Source organism: Heterocephalus glaber, unplaced genomic scaffold, assembly GCF_053883595.1.
Source record: "Heterocephalus glaber isolate CG9 unplaced genomic scaffold, H.glaber_assembly_v1.0 deba00001593, whole genome shotgun sequence".
Lineage (NCBI taxonomy): Eukaryota > Metazoa > Chordata > Mammalia > Rodentia > Bathyergidae > Heterocephalus > Heterocephalus glaber.
Window position 1 is genome coordinate 55,860 of NW_028258368.1, and position 19,845 is coordinate 75,704.

Sequence of the window (19,845 nt, forward strand, 5' to 3'; positions counted from 1 at the left end):
TGGCCTCTTCTTTAAATCTCATTACACATGCATCCACGTACAATGTCAAGGGCCAACCTCTTTTATGTATAAAGTATAACCGTATCATGATAAAGTTCAAAGTACCAGGACACACACACACACACACACACACACACACACACACACGTGGGTATCTATCTATATCTATCTTTCAAATGTTCATTTCAGATTAAAAGGTAAAATTATTGAATTCATGCAGTTGAGGATAAAGAAGGAAAGATCTACCAGCATTCATCCACTTTTAAGTTCAATAATTTAGTCTTTAAAAGTATGCATGTACAAATTTATGAAAATATTTAAGAAGTACCTATTAGATACTAAATACTGGGTGCTTATGTGGTAAACCATATATACTCATATGCTTATGGTTTATAACTGCATGTCCCCTCAAAGACTCACACTCTCATAGGTAGAGCTTTTGAAAGGTGATTGAATCGTGGAGGTGATATAACTAAATGTGATGTTAGGAGATGGAGTCTCATTGGAAGAGGCAAATCTCTGGGAAGATGACATGATAACATATTCCTCTTTCCTTGGGTCTTCCCTTTTTTTTTTTGCTGCTTTCTGGATGCAGTGACTTAAGCATATTTCCTTTATGGCAGGCCTGGCCCCCATGCTACTTCTGTCCTAGAGCCAGCCAACTATGGACATGAGCCAAAATAAACCTTCTTTAATTTGTTGGTGTTGGGTATTGAGTCCAAGCAATGAGGAAGTGACTTAGACAGCTTTTGGTACCAGGAATGGGGCCATTGATGACTATAATCAACCACATGCTTCAAGAGCCTTTGGAACTGGGTTGTCAGAGGGGTTTGGAAAGATCTAGAGATACTGGGTAGAAAAACAGTAGTATGTTGTAAGCTGAGCCTGATGGGAAATTCTGCTTAGAGCCCAGAAGACCTGAATGCTAATAGAAATGCAGGCAATAAAACCAGGTTCTAGTGGTTTTGGTTGGGGGACAAGGACTCCATTGGCAGTTGTACTCAAGATCATGTGTTATGCTCTGGTTAGAAAATTTCTCTATGTTTTGCTAGGGTCCTGAGATGTTGTGGGAGACTGATGTTAAAACAAGTGGACTCATTTATCTGGTTGGAGAAATTTCAAAATAGTGCAATGTTCAGGTTGTAGCATGAGTATTGCTTTCTGCTTTTAGTGAGATTTGCAATGAAAAATAGAAGCAAAAATTTCATTTAAAAAGTTAAAAATTTTGCCTGAAAGAAAGCACTGGTAAAGTTACAGAGAAGAGTTTGGTTGATCAAATGATTAGCATTAAAAGGAAGATAAGTACTTTACATTAGGACTATAGGAAGGATGCCTTCAGGGCATCCTAGGAACCAATATGACCTTACCCTTCACAGGCTCCAAAATGTATAAATGAGACTTTGCTTTGAGAAGAGTGCTCCAAGGAACCCAGCTTATTCAGGGCTAGCTAGAAAAGACTTTCCCAGGGCTCAGTCATCCAGGCACTTGGAGACTTCTGAAGCCATGATGCTAGGGAGCCTGGGTACTGCTGGAGCTTGTGGTGGACCATGGGATCACCCATGTGCTGCTGATTTTACAGGCATAGAGAATGCAAGAGTTGTGGGGTCAGGAAGACTTTCATTCATATTTCAGAAGAAGGCCTTGGAGGCCAGGAAGTGTGTCCCTGAGAGGGCTGTATGTGAAGCTGTGAGAGTGAAGCTGAAAGTGCAGTAGAGACCCCAGAGAGTTGGAGAAACCAGAAATGAGGAACATCTGAGAAAAACCTTGGGCATTGAGCAAAGCCAGCAAAGAGAGAAGCCATGAGGGCTACAGCTGCCAGCAAGACCATAGAGGAAGGGCCACCTGAGCCATTTGGAGCTCACATCTTTGCTCCTGGTGCTGGGCATGGAGCTACAGGATTTAATGCTTGCTCTACTGAATTTTGTAATGCTTTGGTCCCATACCTTTCTGTCCCCTGTTCTTCCTTTTTGGCATGGGAATGAAGTGCTGATATTTCTTTCTTTTTCTTTTTTTTAAATTAAGTTTATTGGTACATTTCTTTTTTATTTTTCCCAGGGCTCATAGCTAAGAGTTTGCCTTACATCTCAGAGGAGACTTTGGACATGGACTTTTTAGCAATGTTGGACCCGTTAAGAGCTTGGTGACTCTTAGAGATAGGCTAAATACATTTTGTATAAAAAGATGCCCATGAGTCTTTTGGGGGTCAGAGGTGAAAGGTGGAATATGATAGTTTATATCTAGGTGCTACCTCAAAGCCTCATGTGCTCAAAGGTGAGGCTTTTGAAAGGTGATTAAATCATAGGGGTGCTATATAGCTAAATATAGTGTTAAGAAATGGGGTTAGAAGAAATGGGTTGCTGAGGATATGACCTGCTAGGGTGTAGTGTATTTCCTTCCCTGGTTCCTACTTTCTGCCTCTGCTTCCTAACAACCATGACAAAGGGAGCTTTCTTCTGCCAAGGCCCTTTTGCCATGCCTTCCTGCCTTGGAAGCAGCTAACTATGGACTGACATCTTTAAAAACTGTGGGCCAAAATAAACCTCTCCTCCTTTATGTTATGGGCATTGGACATTGTGTCTCAGAAACGAGAAAAGTGTCTAAGACAGTGCTGAAATGAAAACTAAATTAGAAAGCATCCTTTTCCTCCAGTAGTATGAAAATAATTGCCTTCAACAGAATGTGATAAGAACTCTTGAGGTAAACAATGGAGTGGTTTTACAAAAGGGAAAAGAGATTACTTCTCCCGTGGGGCCCTGAGAATAATGGTGACTGTATGAATGCTTTCTTAGAAGAGAAGATGGTGGAAATCAGATAAATCAGAGATCTCCAGGCAGATGATGGTTGTGTATGATATGTAGGTGCAGAGTGCTGAATTCTGTAGGCTTGTCCAGGTGTTCCAAGGTGGGTCATTTGTCTGCAGCTAGGGAACCTGGGGAGGACTGACTACAGATAAAGAGCCAACTCATGGAGGGCTTTGGGATAATCCAGACAATGCTGGGTGAAAAAATAATTGTCAGGTAGTACCATGAGTATATGTTTGTGTTATAATGTTGCCCCTGGTAACGGTGTTGAGGAAAGATGCAAAAGGGATCAGTTGGCAGACAAGGATTTGGTCAAGGCCTTCTGAATAAACCATGAAAACTGAAGAGAAGGGAGAACTGAGGCAGGTTAAAGGAGGAACATTATATATGGGTGAATTGAATTAATAGGGATGAGGGAGAGAAGGTTCTTAGGGTGCACACCAGATTCTAGTTGGCAGTGTCACATTTATCAGAAGAGAGAAGGTGGGAAAAGGAGTGGTACGTATGGGTGCAGAGAGAAATACTTTATTCCTGCTGAGGTTGAGGCCCCGTTAAGAGTCCGTGGGAGAGAAAGTCCTGCAGGTATCTTTAGCAATGTATAATTCATGGGAAAATAAAGATGAGTAAAACACGAATTCCTGCATATACAGTCCAGTGGAAGAATGGGTTGCCCCATTCTAGACAACACAAATTGAACTGCTCCCAAGCTGCAATAGATGACATTCCTAAGGAGCTGTAGTTATGTGTTTTTCTGTCCCCTTCTTGAAGCACTCTTAGTTCCTGAAATCCAGGCTCCAATTCCAGCCAGCTTATCTTTTTGGGACACATATACAATTGTATGATTCTCCAGTTAAAAACTCTGAGAGCTCTTCAGCTCTGGGATAAATCCCATACTCCCATGTGGCAGGTTGGGCTTCTCTGGGCCCATATTGCACACTTCCCTTAAACACCGGCAGATGGGGCTAGTCCACCCAGTAGACTGTTGTGCACGTGTGCTCTTGCTGCTGGAGGTTTGCCATTTGTATTTTCTTAGCTTGGATGGATTTCCCTAGCTGCCATATGGGAGTAGTTGTACTCTTATTCACTGGCTTTTACTACCCCTAAGGTAATGCCTCCTTCACAATGGAAGAATGCAAGATGAGGTGAATGGATGGTGTGGAGTGGACAATAGTTAGAAGATCTGGGTTCTCCTTTGGGCGCCTTTCAAATCACATGACCTACAATCACTTAATTTTTTTAGTTTCAATTTCTTCATCTGTTAAGTACAGTAAAAAATGCTCTTGTATTTTTCTCCAGGTTATAGAGAGGTTCAGAGTGACAAATAGACATAAAGTAACTTATAAGTGAAGTGCTTCGTTTTATGTGGACATTTCTTTAGGCATTGAAGTACCTATTTCCAAATAATAAGAAAAAATGCACAGTGAATTATGTCTTTTAGTTGCAAGGCTTTTTTCTTCCTAAGATATTTTTGATGAAAATAAACTACAGATAAGGAGGTGCTCTCTGTCTCTCTGTTGCCAATCTAAATTGGCCATGTAGTACATAGTACCCTGATAGGTATTAATAATTTATTATTTATTTTCTGCTTTGAACAATTAGGTGTATTTAATAGTCACAACTGATGAGGCTACAAATCATGTTCATTTCAGGGAAATTCAACTTTATTTCAGATTACAGAACCAACTTTACTTAGGTTTAGGTGCATACAGGATAATAGATAATTTTTTGTACTTTTGCTGGATTGTCTTCCAATATTTATGATGTTATTCTTCTTTCCACATTAATATGATGGCACTTGGGGAGATCCTTCAGTGAAGACTGTGCAGCCAGAGAGACAATGATGAGTAGTCCCTTTGGCAATTGCATTCAACTTTTTATCTTCTTGTTCATGCATCTGCAAAAGTGAACGCACGTGTGTGTGGGAGAATAGAAAATGGGGCTACTTTGCAGATTAGCATTTGAATGTTTCATCTGAAACAGAAGTCCTAATTGGCCCTACACAGCTGTCAAACACATTCCTTGTTTCTCTCATTTGTCCAGAGCTTCTACCTCCGAAGTGATTTTTCTTTTCTTTCTTTTCTGCACCTGGAAATGCTCAAACTATTTTCTAAAAGTCATATTTTCATTCCTCATTTCTACCTCTTAAGCTAGCTTAAAACATTAATAGCCACACTTGTATTTCTAATATCATAGCTGGCTTCTGAACATGCCATGTGCCAGGATCTGTGCAAAGTGCTTTATTACATTTGCTCACTTATTCTTCACAACATAGGTTGATAGGAATAATTATATTAATACAGAGAGACTGTGCTATCCCATTTTCCTGATTAGAAAAATTAAGCAATAATTTGCTCAAGGATGTGTACCTATTACTTATATGTCAGAATCTATCATGCAGAACTTTTTAATTCTCAAGCCTGGGCACTTAAACACTAAACTAGACTACTTCCTGAGGCTTTATTTCTTGGTTCCATTTCTCTTTTCAAAACTACCAGCTGCTTTTCAAAGAACTATGCACCCATCCCATGTTTTCCTCTCTTCTCATATCCTTTCTTCTGCTTAAATTCCTACACTACCTGCTTGAAAGCAGAGTCTTCATTGGAGGGTACTGAATGGGCTTCAGGTATCACCAGGAAGTGATCTTTTCCATCTTTTGAGGCTTCCAGGCTGATGTGGGGTGGTTGGCATTTTGGGTCACTGCTGCCTGTGAGCAATCTCATCCATTTGCACAATGATGTATATACTTATATCATTCTACATGAGATATGAACACACTCAGGGTTTGTTAGAGTCTACAGCAAGCCTCTCTTCTCCATGGAGACTCACAGAGCTCCATCTTCTTCTTCTTTGTTTTTGTATTGGGGATCGAATTCATGACCTTGCGCTTGCGAGGCAGGAGCTGTGCCACTGAGCTAAATCCCCGGCCCCTGCACAGAGCTCCAGCTTTCAGCTCTCATACATGATTTTTTCTCTCACTGAATTCAGCTCTTCATGGATCTCTGTTCATGTTCCTTGATCTTTCTAAAGTTTTAATTTTGACTTTCATTAGGATAAAACTTCCGGAAGGCAGTACAAAGCACATGGGAATAGCTTGTTGATGGGCAAGCATTGTAAGTAAATAAGCAAATAAGCTTGTGCCTTGTATGACCTGTTATTACCCCATGACTAGGTTTCTAAGTCAAAAGGAAATGGAAGAGTGAAGTAATTATCTGTACAATTTAGCAGGAAAATTGTAACGGGCTAAATTTTCCCGATAACATGCACCTGAATTCCTTATCACTTCGAAGAGAGGATCCAGACTGCATTGTATACCTGGTCCTATCTATTAGGTTTCTAGCTCATTCATTCAGGCTGTAAGCCCTTTAGGAGAGGACTCTGGTTTATTCAGAGAATTCATCTAGATTTGCCTCTCCAGCCTGACCACTGGTTATCTAATAATGTCTACAATTCAATCACACATTGCACTGTCTGCAATCCCCTTTGACCACCCTGTTGGAGAACCAGGTAACCATTTACAAATATATGTGTCATATGCTTAAAATCACTCATGCATGGGAGTATTACAGAACGCCATGAGGCATACTGGATAAAATGCTTTCTTTACAGAACCATCTCTGATGCAGCACTAGTTGCCTAATTAAGGCGCCAAAGCTCATTCCACCTATAGCAGCAAAGGACACAACAACACTGAAGCATCTCTTTCTCCCCAAAGGCACATTATTTTGTGCTGGAGACTCTTCGTAGGTGAAAAAACACAAAGAGACAGCACAACATTTGGGATCTTCCATTGGAGCTGAACGCTGGGGGGTATAAGAGGAGGAAGGCAAGTGGAGAGATGACTTATTTCAATGTCTAAGTAACACTTAGAATTGGTCCCTCTCCTTGTAGCAGTCATGATCCACACAGACACTTCTCTACCTGCCCAGAGATGCCCTTGAGTATTTCCTCCTAGATTTCTCAGATCAGTCTGTGGTGGTTGGTATAAGCCAAACAGATCCTTAGAGCACTTAATAAATCCAGAAGAGGCATATAGGGAAGTCCTTATAAATATATAATAGCCACCTCTGGATAACACTTAGACATTTTAACTGCCTGAAAGTGATGTTATTATGAAGGTTTCCAATTGTAACATCATGAAAGGAGTCACACGGATGATGTGGAAAGAGAAGGAGATAATGCATTTAACATGAGTTTTTTTGACCACTCTTTCATCAACTATTGATTTGATTGCAAAAGCCTTTAGTTAGTGCAGGAATTCCACTGGTAATAATTAAATTTTCAAGAGATGCGCTCTTAGGAGAAATGAGGGGAGTGGGGAAGGAGGGGCTGCATGTGCTGTGGGTCCCACGAATGTTAATGACTCTGTTAGAGTTACATAAAATTAACAGAAATTAGATCTATGGTTATTGAAGAGCCTTCTTTATATAGAGAGAAGCCATTTAAGTACAACGACTGGGGATTATGGCTCAGTGGAGTGTTTTAACTGTTCATTTGCCTGCCTGACTGACCGCTGGGCGGGATGCCATAAATTCAGGATATTGTGAAACCACTCTTGTTTCCCTTTAATTTACATCCCTTTACTCAGATTTCTTCCTAATATCACGGTGTGGGCTATTATTGGAATTTCTCTTTTACTAAGTGAGGCTTGCTGAAACTAACTGTTCTTGGAAAATGTGCAATAATTAGCTGTTTCCTTCTATTTATCTCTATATCTGTCCAAAAGACCCCACCCATTTCCATGGAATTTAATGGGAGTGTAGTTTTAGTGTCTTCCAGACCCAGAGCCCATTATTGCTCTAAAAGGTTACCATGATCTGAACATGCATTATTTCGGAATTGAGGTGGGGGGAACAGTTTGAGAACTGCAACATTTAAAACAATGAAGTGTGCAGCTCCTGCAGACCAGGGCTTTTTTTTCTTCTTCTTCTCATAGAAATATTTTGCATGCTAATGTGCTTCTCACAGAGAGACCTAACTTTTTACAGCTCACTCTGCATTGGTTGTCGTGTATATGAGCTCAGGTTTCATGGGAAAAGATATTCTTTGTGAGTAATGGGGTGAGAAGGGAGAAGAATGCAACCTGACTGCTGAAGATGGAGACCTGACAAGAAAGAGTTAAAACCCAGTCTATTGTCTGAGGCGTGCTTCGTGTTAGGAAACTGGGGCATATAGATTAATTCACACGGGGCCAACTGTTTGATTTCTCTCCCTGCTGCTTGACACAGGAATGAAATTGTAGCTGTGTTTATAGCAGAAGGTTGGATTATATTATGTTTTGTAGGAATTAAACCCCATAGAATAATTTATGCACAGCCACGCAAAATTAAACCGAAACATATAAAAAGTAGTTGGTGAAGTTATCTCAAGGCAAATGCCATTGCTTTTAGTGTCAAAATGAGGTTTGTGATTTCTGCAATTCTTTGGATGCCCTGTGGGCCTTGGCAGATAAACATGTGCTGAATATTCTATATCCATGAGGTGTAGGGCACAACTTTCTACTGTTCTTTCTGATATAACCCCAGAAGGCTTGGCTTCTATAGAGAATGGACTCGTTTCCAGTGCCCTGTGGATTCACTATCACTAGACCGTTGTAATGCTTTATTGGGATATGAATCTATCTAAAAAGTATTGCACCCATTAGCCTGTGCCTTCATATGCACTTACTCAGGGTAAATAATTAAGGAAGTATGGGGGAAGTTAGATTCTTACATAAATATTGAAGGATGTGTTTTGACTTCCTGGCCAAAATGCTCACTGCATACTGGATATGAGATGGACGATGTTAAACTGAGACCTAAGGACAAATGTTGTTAGTTGTCCTAAAGTTGTGGAAATAAAAAGGGACAAGAGGATGAATGGAAGGTAAATCTCAGGACATGATGTACAGTCATCATCTCTTCCTTATTTAAGCAGAAGAGCTTCAGAAGGTAGTTAGGGGTGAGCGGCGGTCAATATCAGAGGCAAAGGAAACCTCTCCCAGCTGAGGGTCAGCTTCCAGGTCCCCAGGCTAGCTTTAAGTTAATACGCTTTGGAGCTTGAAGATGCAGATGGAACATGGAACCTACTGCTGGTGTAGGACTGTTATCACTATTATCCAGTTTTAGCAATTCATGTTATTATTTTATTTTGAAATCACAAATGAGTTTTGGAAATTGTTTGATGTAGACAAAAGTTATAATTAGATAAGCTTTGTGATAGATGAGGAGGAACAATGTTTTATAAAAGACTAGAATATGGATTATATATCTCAATATATATCCACTTCTATCTATATATCATGATATATATTTCTAAATCTCTATATATGTCCATATCTATATATATCAAGACTGCTCAGCTAGAACACTTATTGTACAACTACAAATTGGTTCCAGCTTGATTGATATGTTATGGAACAATTTAAACGCAATGTGAATTTTGTGTTGGCCAATGTTTGATTTCTTCAGTAAGAAATACTAGGTAAATCTAGAACTGAACCAAGCCTTGTAAGAACACAAAATTCACACACTTCAAATATTGGCCAGCTACCTCAGTTTACCATATGTGTCATAAGCCACATGCATGTGCATCCATGTACCTCAGGAAAGGTGTGACAACCTCCAATTTGTCCAGACAACCTTGCTTCCACCACTGTGCAGTAACTCACAAGAAATATTTTCTTGGTTCATTACAGTCTCTTCTAGTTTTATCTAGCTGAACAGAAAATAATATTCACCATAATTTGTATGTTTAGCTTTGTAAAATCATAGATCTCTTCACATTGCATAAGCTTGATAAATGTTTGTTGAAATGATTTGAATTGGTTTATTCACTGGTTAAATAATAGAACCTGTAATTAGGGATGCTGAGATTCCTGTCTCAAATATCTATTCAGCCTTACCACTCTCATACCCATGAATTTTCCAGACCTTATTTGCAGAAATAAAATTCTACAGAGATGGCAATATTTTCAAAGATTGGGTTTAATAATGATACATTGAAGGTAAGATTATAATGAAAACAAGGCTTCGGATCAATTTACTTTCTTCTTGATTTGTAAAGGTTATTAGTCACAGCCTAATTGAGGAGTGGAGTTATCAGAAACTCTTAGCTTGGTTCTTTCCGCATCAACCTCATTCTTACCTTGGATTTGGCTTCGTTTGCTGTGCCGCCACAACTCCAGCATTGCTGACCAGATAGACACGAGCAGTTCAAGGAATTCTGTGTTGAACTCTGTCACATGTGCCTTACTACCAGATGCTGCTCTCTACCACTCATACTCCATTTTTCCCCCAGAGGAAGAAAATTAAACTGCAGTAAGAAAATTCCTAAATGTTTTTTCCATTATGTAAAGCATAAGTTACCAATCCTTTTGCAGAAAGAGAGAAACATTTTCCCACAAGTATTTCTACTGGTGGTATTGTGAAATGTAAATAGGATGGCTTTCCTCTTCCTCTGAGTTTGGAGCAAGTAGCATTTAGTGCAGCCCTTGAAGCAGATCAAGATGTTTTACTGGTGCCAGTGTTGAGAACAGGTGTCTTAAATCTTTGCATTTACTGTCAAAGAATTTTGAAACATTGAAAATATTTATATGAGATTTAATACTTAGAAATTAAATAAAATATTTCTAAAGTACTATTTTAAAGTAAAAATTAAAAACAGTTCATTCTTGGCATTTTTTCTTTTGTTATCTTCTGTCTTTTATCCTCTGCTGCTTTTCTCCTTTGCTGTTGTAATATTTATATATGCTTAGCATGCTGATTCCTTTTCCTTTTTTATTATTGTTCACAACTGTTTGCTAGAAATTTCTGAAGTGGAAAGGCCACAGTCATGGCTATCAGGAATCTTATTCCATAATGCAGTATGTACATGCAAAATTCCTTTACTGTCTACTTCTCAGTTAGCAGAGTTGGTAATTGTAGGTGTGTTTACAATATGACCTTCTCTATCACCATTGACAGACTCTAGCTCATTGACAGACTGCTTCCTGCAAATATGGCTTGTTTGTATAATTAATTCCTTGTTCAGACTCACTGTTCTGTGTCTGAGTGAACAAAGCTGGAAGAGGACATTGCTCATGGGAAACAAAGATGACGTTGATGGGAAGGAGGGATTGATTTGAGAGAGACACTAAAAATGTCTATAGTACTTCCCTAACTTGAATGAATTATATTCAAATTCTAAAGATAACTATTCACACTAAATTAATATTTCCTATTCCCTCCAACATTGCTATTTCATCAGAATTCTTACTACATTGCACAGGGACTGACAATTCCAGATATGCCCTCTCCCTCCTGATCACCTGACCTATGGAAAAAGGGCTGTTTTGGCAGTAAAGTGAATGGAATGGTGTAAGAAGAATGCAGACAATGGAAAATCAAGGGAGATTAGAGAATCTGTAAACAAAACCCTATTGCTGTAAAACATGAAGAATGACATGACCTGCATTTTAATCAGAAGATCTGAACAAAAATGAATATGAGAACAATAGGAATAACCAATGAACATAGGAATTAAAAATTGTAGACAATGGGTGTGGTGATCCATGCTTGTTTTCCCAGCACTCTGAGAGGTTGAGGCAGAGGATTACTGTTCAAGCCCTGCCCTGGTAACTTAGTGAATTAGGGAGACCCTGTCTCAAAATTAAGAATTGTAGAGCATTTTAATCACTTTGGCTTTTCTTTAGTCTCATTGTATAATCTGAATAATCATATGGTACCCTGATCTTTATTCTTAGTGTATATACCTTGGTTTATAGTGCTGGATATTTCTCTTTTTAAAAACACAACTCATTACTAAATTCTCCCTTTGGTTTATATGATTAAATAGGTAATAAACCAGCTCAAGACATTTCAAAACTAGAGAGTCCTAAATATCCAATATTGGAAATATTCCACATATATTAAAAATTTGTTAGTGATGATCACAAATGTGAGGAAAAGCTTAAAAGTGGGTAGTGGATGTTCAGGAACCTCAAATAAATGTCTACAGCTAGGCTTGTTAACTTGCTCTGAGGTTTCTAGGCTCTGATTTATCCCTCAGAATGACAGAGCAAAAACCCAGCAGATAAAATCATTTTGCAATACAGAAGCAATCATGCCAACCTTGGGCCAGATAATAGCCCTGTTTAAGTCTGCAGGTGGGATACTTTACTGACAGTAAACTCCTAGAGCCTATGTACAAATATTGGCAGGCAGGTAACCAAACAACAGTTGGAAAAGCTAGGCAAAATAGATGAAATTGAATCAGTCTGAAAAAAGAGACCCTCTTTGTTGTGCCCTGTAAGTGAAGAATACAGTATTTTCCTTATTCCTTTGCTTTCACCCACAAGGCAATATCCAGTTGTTCTTCCTCCAGTGATTGCTCCTGGCCAAGCCTTTGATCTGTACAAGTGGCTTTAAATCCTGGCTGTATGTTAGAATCAATTGGGAGGTTTTGAAAAGTAATGATGCCTGAATCAGCACTGCTAACAATTCTGGTTTAGTTAGTCCAGAACATAGGGTTTGGTAACTTTTAAAGCTTCCTGGGTGACTCTAGTTTGTAGATCATGTTGAAAAACGTCCCTGTGCCATTCCTTGCAGTGTAGCAGTTCTTGGGTCAAGCTGAGTGAATGTTAACCTTGGCTATGTGTTACAATCACCTGCACAGCTTTGAAAATTGCCCATATTCTGGGCACATGCCTCTCTGACCAATTAATTTAGAACCCCTGGAGGATTCTTTGGATCCAAGAAACATTATATGTAAAAATTCCTCAGGTGAGTTTTGCAGTCAAGGTTAAGAACCACTGAAGTAGAAGGATCCAGGGTACCTAGTGATAGGCACCTAGCAATCAGGAACTGTGCTGTCAGTAAGGACTCCAACAGCACTGTCACAGTCACAGAGGAGCTGGAAAACCTCAGCGCCTACTTACGATGAAGTGCGTTGATTTCCCTAGTTTGCAGGATATAAGTTGGGATTCTTACAAAGTTAAGAAAGCATTTGGCATCCACAGAGATAACGACAGAGGGCATGGTGTGGACAACAGAAGAGGGAATCTTACAGGTCTGACTTCCCTGGAATGGCTGCATTGACAGAGGGAGAGAGCTTCAGTCTTGAGGATTTCATGGTAAGCATTTGCCACTCACCCTTCTTCTGCCATGTGAACCCTTCTTGCCCTTTCAGAAAGTCTCTGGCTGCCCAAAGATCCTTGTCATAGCCCACCCAAGCCAGCCCTCTCCAGAAACACCAAAGCATCTAAATCAGAGCAATGGTAACCAGGTTACACTATCTTCATTACAGAGTAAATAATCACCACTCCTCAACAAAGTAGTTCTCAAATTTGTATGTGTTGACGTAGGGCTTTCTTGGAGAGTTTGTTTGACTTATAGGTTTTCTGGCTTCCCACCTTAGACCCCTACTCAGGGAATCTGCAGTAGTGTGCTGGAGCATGGCATCCTTCAGCAGGCATTCCTTGCAGTTGGCCTTAGTTCCCACACCTCATACACATGGTAAAATGGTGATATTTCACCTGTGGGCTGCTGGCCTTTGGAGGAAAATGGCTGGTAGCACAACAGAGATGTGGAATTCTTCCCTTTCACCATTTCACTTTCCATTTCAATATCTAGGTGTTTCTACAGGACTCAGGGTTTCGGCCCATATCTTTTTATATTTTGATGACCTTTGACATTGTCACATGTTGTAAGCCATGACATATGCGCATAATTGGTATTGGTCCCTATCTCTTTTACCTTTATTTATATTAAAGCCTTTTCCCAAAAGTGCATGTGAACACACTGTACAAAAACCTGAAGAACATTCTTATAAAGTATAAAGAGGAGAGAAAATGCACAAGTTTCTATTTGTATGGTTCTCATAGCTAGAGTCCAGAGATGCATTATAGGAAACCCTTTCTGCGTCCTGGATGAATTCTCTACCTGAGCCCTGGTCCCCTTGTTACCTCACTGGCCTCTTATGTGTAGATCTCTGAGGAATACAGGGTCAGAGTACAGCCTGAAACCTTTGAAACCCATTTTTTGTCGCATTTAGTGTAAACTCAAAGTGTCCTCTCTGGATGTCCAGCATGTCTCAGGAGGACAGAATGCTGCTTTCTTCACCACCCTTGTCCACGGACCTGGATCAATGAATGCAGTCAGGAAGTGATAAGATGGCGACCATACCTTGTAGTGTATCTGGTGTCGGGTTTTCCTTAGATTGAATGAGATCTGAGGTGACTGAGTGAAACTTCGCTAAAATAGCAGAGATTTTAAGTTATAGTCACAGGCTTTCCTGTTGTTGAGAGACAATACCTGGCAACTACAATTTAAGGAAGAAAGGTTTACTTTGGCTCACCACTTCACCAGATCCAGTCCATGGTGGACTGGATCCAAGGCAAAAACATCATAATGGAAAGGTGTGGCTGAGAAAAGCTACTTATTCTTGGTGGCAGGGAAGCAGAGCAAGGGTACAGTGCAAGAGAGGAAGCGTGAGGGGCCATACACAGTACCCAAGGTCACACCTCCATCACCTATACAGGTATACCCGGAAGTGTGCTCTATCAATCCTGTGGGCAGTTCTCAAACTATTCAAGTAGGTGTAATCAAACATAATCATCACAACATTTAATATACTCATGGCGACAATAAACCAGACCCACCAGTTTTGGGGTGCCTGTTGTTCACCTGGACTTCTTGTGTAGGAATTTTATTTCTCATCTTCTCAACAATCTGGGAATGTAGGAGTTATCTCTAGTTGATTCATGAGAAAATAGAAGTGCAAAGAGGATAAGGGACTTGTTCAGGTCACATGGTCATAAGTGCTAAAGTTGTTATCTAAGCCCAGATCCATTTGACCATAAAGCTTGTCCTCTTTTTCTACACCACCTCACTTCTCTGGAAAACTACCCTAAATATATGGGCATAGTGGCTCCTAAGGCAAAGGTATCTGTATCCTCATCCTGCTATTGTCAGTAACTATGTAAGATATGGATGAATCCTTCAATTTCTGATAAAAGGGCTTTGAGTCTGAAAACCTCATCTTTCTTCAACATAAGACTTGTTACTTATTTCTTTTTATTTTGAGCTTCATGCATGCTTGCCTTGGATGAGAGGATTGTGTGACTAAAATAATGTTCAAAACTTCAGGACTAGATCATTACTAAGTTGACCTCCCATCTTCCTCCCACCACAGTGATTCAGAGTCTAGATCTGAGATTTGGCTCTGAGTCTCCTGGTGAAGAACACAGAGGCTCTCTGCCATGGTTCTGGAAGGTAACCCTCTTTTTCCCTCATCTTGAATCTTTTATGACTAGCATGATACTGGTAGGTGGGAAAGGAGTCTTCTTGTGTATTTCTACTTGGGTATGGCAGTGATAGGCAGCATTATGCCTGCAGGGAATGAAGTAGAAGCCTTCATGCAAAAATGGATTTGCAACAAGACAATGCTGTAGAACCTGGCAGGGTTCTACATAAGAACACAGGTAAAGATGCAACAAATGGGATTCAGAGACATAATCTGTCCTATTTATCCATATTATTTTCCCTCTGGAGCCTTGCTACTTAGAGTGCAGCCTTTGAATGAGCTTCATGTTTTCAGGGAGCTTGTCTGATGTGCAGAGTCTTGGGTCTATGCTACCAGTAGATGCTGAATCCAAATATTCATCTCAAAGCTACTTCATATATATATATATAATAAATTATATGGAATATATAGAAATAATAAATATAAATAATAATATATAATTTATATAAATAATATATAATAATATAAATAATATATAAAATTATATATATAAATTTATATATATATAATTGAGAATTCCTTCACTTGAGTAGGATCAGAAGGCTGTGATAAGGGAGAAAGTGGCAGAAGATTTATCTTAGTTACTAGAGTGTCAAAGAAAGAAAGAAAAGGAAATGCATTGTACAGTTTATCAATAAGACAAGTAGATCATTTTTTTACAGTGCAATTCCCTCTTTCCCTCCTCTGCTTCCCATTTCCCATATATTATTAATAGATAGATATTTGCCTGGTGCTTAGGTTGGTAGTTGAGATGTGAAACTGTGTTGGGCTACAAAGGAAGCAGAGAAATTTGACTTATTGGGCAGAGACATTCACCCTTGCTTTTACTCACTTCTCAGTGTTTGAACAATAAACCTGAGTACAGAGTGGAGTACTACTCTGCCATAAAAAAGGGCAAACTTGAGTAATTTGTAGTAAAATGGATGCATCCATAATGTTAAGTGAAATAAATCAGACACACAGACTTAAAAATTATATCATTTTTCTTATACGAGAAACCCAAAGAATAAATAAATCAAAAGCCACAAAATAAAAAATAGACAATAGGAAATAAGCTAATAGATCTTTGGTGAATGGGAAGGGGGATAAGAAATAAAGGGAAGGGAGAAGAGGAAAGGGAAAGGAACTTAAAAAGAAATAAGATGTGTCTTATACATGTACCAACCGCCCACAATGAATGTATTCATGTTGTACTACAAACATGTACTAAAATTAAATTAAATTAAATTTTAAAAAAGGAAAGCTCTTTGTTAGAGATAGGTGACATCAGCCTGATGGACTGCACTTCCACAGAGACTTATGATCTTTAGTGCCCTCAGCTGAACAGGACTGTGACAACAGGGACTGACAATAGTCTGTAGTGAGTGCTAGTTGTGAGCCTATGTTGGTTTTTTAGTAAGAGTAAATCTTGTTAGTTGGTATACCAAGCATCCCTACATTTCAGGGCTTATACCTAATGTTTATATATTTCCTGTTGACATCATAGTCGAATGTGGGTCAGGTGCCTATCCAAGCATCAAAGCAGACTGCTTTGTTTTTGTGGCTGTCATTTGTGTCTTCAGGCCACATTCAGAACTGAACTTAGGACTGTGTGGGATGCTTCTATGAACCAGGCCTAAATTGGCATCTATCACTTCCACTCACATCCTCTCAGATTGAATCTGGTCCATGGCCTTAGTCAATTGCAAAAGAGATTGGGAAAGATGGTTGAGAAGCAATAGATTTGGTGACTATCTAGAAGAAACTCCATCCTAATAAGCAGAGGAACCAGTACTGACCCACTTATCTAAAAAGGGATGAAAAATCCCCCTTTGTGTTTTTTTTAAAGGGGAAACTCAGTTGTCTGAGACAAAATGTATTTTGTGTGCCTTGTCTATCAGAAATATACATTTTACATGGCTCTAGAATTAGTGGGTAAAGATTGGACCCTGGAGAGTTTGTGTGAGGACCATTGGGAATTGTTAGGAACCCAGCAAAAATCCTTAAGTCTCTCAATATGCCATTTTAGAATCAAGGGGAAACTGTACTAGGTGGAGATTTCGAAAAGATATCATCAGGGTAAATGGAAAGAGGAAGAAAGGAAGCAAGGAGGAAAATGGAAGGAAAAGAAGAAAAAGAGGAAGGAAAGGAGAAAGAAAAATCTGCTTTAGCACCTTGTTAGTATAACTTATTTCCAGAAAGAATTCCAGTTGTTGAACTGGCTGGCTCAGTCATTGTTGTTTAGTTTGCTTCTCGACTGTCAACTGTAGTTTTGATCACAGGACTGCTATATCTGTCTGCAATATTCCTTCCTCTGACCTTTCTCAATCTAGTGTGCTTGCTCTCATAAGTAGAAGTGCATGTAATTCTTTCCTCAGCTCTGTCTTGCTTTTACCTCTTATCTTCTACATCTTGACTTACCTTTAATTTCTCACTTTCAAACCATATATCATGTAATGACAAGAAAAAAATTGTTCTCACCAAAGCCTATCATTGTCCTGGAATTATACAACTGGCATACTTGCAAATAAAATCCTTGAAGTAGATGTTAACAATCCCAACATTAATACAAAAATCCCTGATCCTAGAGAAGTTAAATAATTTTTCTCTAAGTGGAAGAGTTAAATTTGAGACAGACATCTGACTCCAGAGACTGAACCAATCCTTCCAGCTAGGATCAGCTTCCACAGGTCCTCATTATCCACCAGTCCAGCCCAGAATCTTTGTCTCACAAGTGACATCTTTGAAGTTGAGCTCCGGTAGACAGCCTTCTCCGTTTGTGACAGGGTGACAGAAGCTGCTCGTGGCAGAGTTTGACCTGGACAGAGCAGACACTGAGGTCCCACTTGGGACTTGGATAAGAAAAAGAGATTAAAAATTAGGCATGAGAACTAGAATGCAGAAGGTAGACCCTAAGTTTTCATTTCTTCCAATCTTCAGGTGATTTGTACATGGCAAATGGTTAATAAATCATTATTTAATAGATTTAAACTCCAGTTCCTGAAACAACAGACCATGGCACTGACCAGAGGCAAATACAGGGATTTTCCTACTTTGATTTTTCTTTTCTGTTCTCCCCCAGAGTGGTGGCAATTGGAGGACACAGAAGCTTGTGACAAGATCATTACTCTTGGGAAGGAGTTGCACTAAGACCTCTTGTGTGTGTGCTGCTATGTGCTATGTTGACATGCAGAACAGCAGCAGAATGAGAACACAGTGGATAGATTTGAATAAGTTTAACCATGCACTGACAGTGTAATTTTGGGTAAGTCGCTTAGTAGATCTAAACCACAGTTCCCTCATCTTTCAATTTTGATTAAGTAACAGCTTTATAGCAAAGGCTGTTGTGTGAGGTGTATGTATGTGTGTGTTTGTGTGTGTGTGTGTGTGTTGGGTATTGGCAAAGAGCAAGCCCTCAATAAATTGCAGCTATTATCTTTATTCCAAGCAGATGTAGTTTCTGCCCTGTAGAAATGTGTGCTTTGAACCAGCCAATATTTACTCTGATTCCTTATTGAAATGATAAATGGCAGAGATTGGGCAGGGTCAAGTTTATGTGTAGTAGGAGCTAGAGTGATCTAAGGCTTTGCAACACAAAGCTTTGAGTGGCAGGGACCAGTGCCATGGGCCACTTGCACTTTGGAAGAAATTCAGACTCTCAGGCCCCTCCCTGGACCTCTGAACCAGAATCTGCATATTAACAAGATATACAGGTACTGTAATTTGTACACACTGAAGGCATTGGCAGGATCTGCAAAGCTGAGACCCACATCCTCAAATGGCAAAGTGGATAATTCTTAATGCGTAACACTGTGAGGAAATGTTGACATTTTAATATTTTCTCTATAGGGCAGAGATATTTGTCATAGAATGTGCTGTGGGGTGAGCATGGATTCTCCTCTATCATGTGAAAGAGGTCTCTGCTGTACGTGCAGTACTTATAATGGGGATGATAGAGAAATGAGGATAAAAGCTCCTTCTCTGATCTGTTTTTGATCTGGCTGTAACTGCTTTTGGTGGGCTGGTGTTGGGGTGCATAGATGGAGTTGCTGAGTCAGAGTGTGCCATGGAGGGGAGGAGAGCATGTGTCTGCAGCTAGTGGCATCTGCAGTGGTGACCCATGGCCTCCATGAAGCACAGTGCAATGGTTGCCATGGTAACTGCTGTGCTTGGTCAGAGGTGACTAGCCAAGCTGCAGGAACTGGACCAGCAGCCCCTCTCCAGGGTCCTCCTGGTGCTGATGCAGCCATACAACTGCGGTCTGGCCCTACTCACATGGGAATTTGACTGGGAGGAGGAAGTGACCTCTCTCATTTTTCTATTTTGCTGTATGTCCTTCCCACAGGAGAAAACCAAGAAATTGAAGAAAAACAGAAAAGAAATGGAAGGAGATTAGCATGAAATAGAAAAATATTCTGATCTAAGTACAATGAATTCGGGGCACCTAAAGCACACAGAAAATAAGGGCACACAGAGTTGGGCCCAACCCAGGAATTCTTGCTTTAGAGCTAATCATCAGGAAAACTAAGATGGTCCCCTCCAAGCCTCTCAGTCTAGCAGACAACAGCTCTGAAGCCCAGACAGATTTAGTCACTTGATCAAGATACACAGCAATCAGTAAATGAAACTCAGTTTATGTTCTCTAGAAGCTCATGGCCTACAAAGCTTAAGAGAAAGGATCCTAATTCCTAGTAGTTTCTAATGTAATACCACTTCTTGGATTCGTTGGTGTTCTTTTGTCTTTTTCTCAGACAGAAGAGAAGAATATCACCTGTCCTCTGCTGGGTGATAGTGAGATTCAGAAGAC

The 19,845-nt window shown here is 39.7% G+C and overlaps 1 long non-coding RNA gene across 2 annotated transcripts in view; it reads left to right on the forward strand.

Annotated features, from left to right (window-relative positions):
* The window catches only part of LOC101705213 (uncharacterized), a 203,386-nt gene that overhangs the window by 51,424 nt on the left and 132,117 nt on the right, over positions 1 to 19,845 (forward strand). For both annotated transcript variants that reach the window (XR_015444015.1, XR_015444016.1), the window contains 2 exons: positions 1 to 12,888; positions 18,121 to 18,303. The exon at positions 1 to 12,888 is cut by the window's left edge. This is a non-coding gene — a long non-coding RNA (uncharacterized LOC101705213). The remainder of the gene's footprint in view (positions 12,889 to 18,120; positions 18,304 to 19,845) is intronic.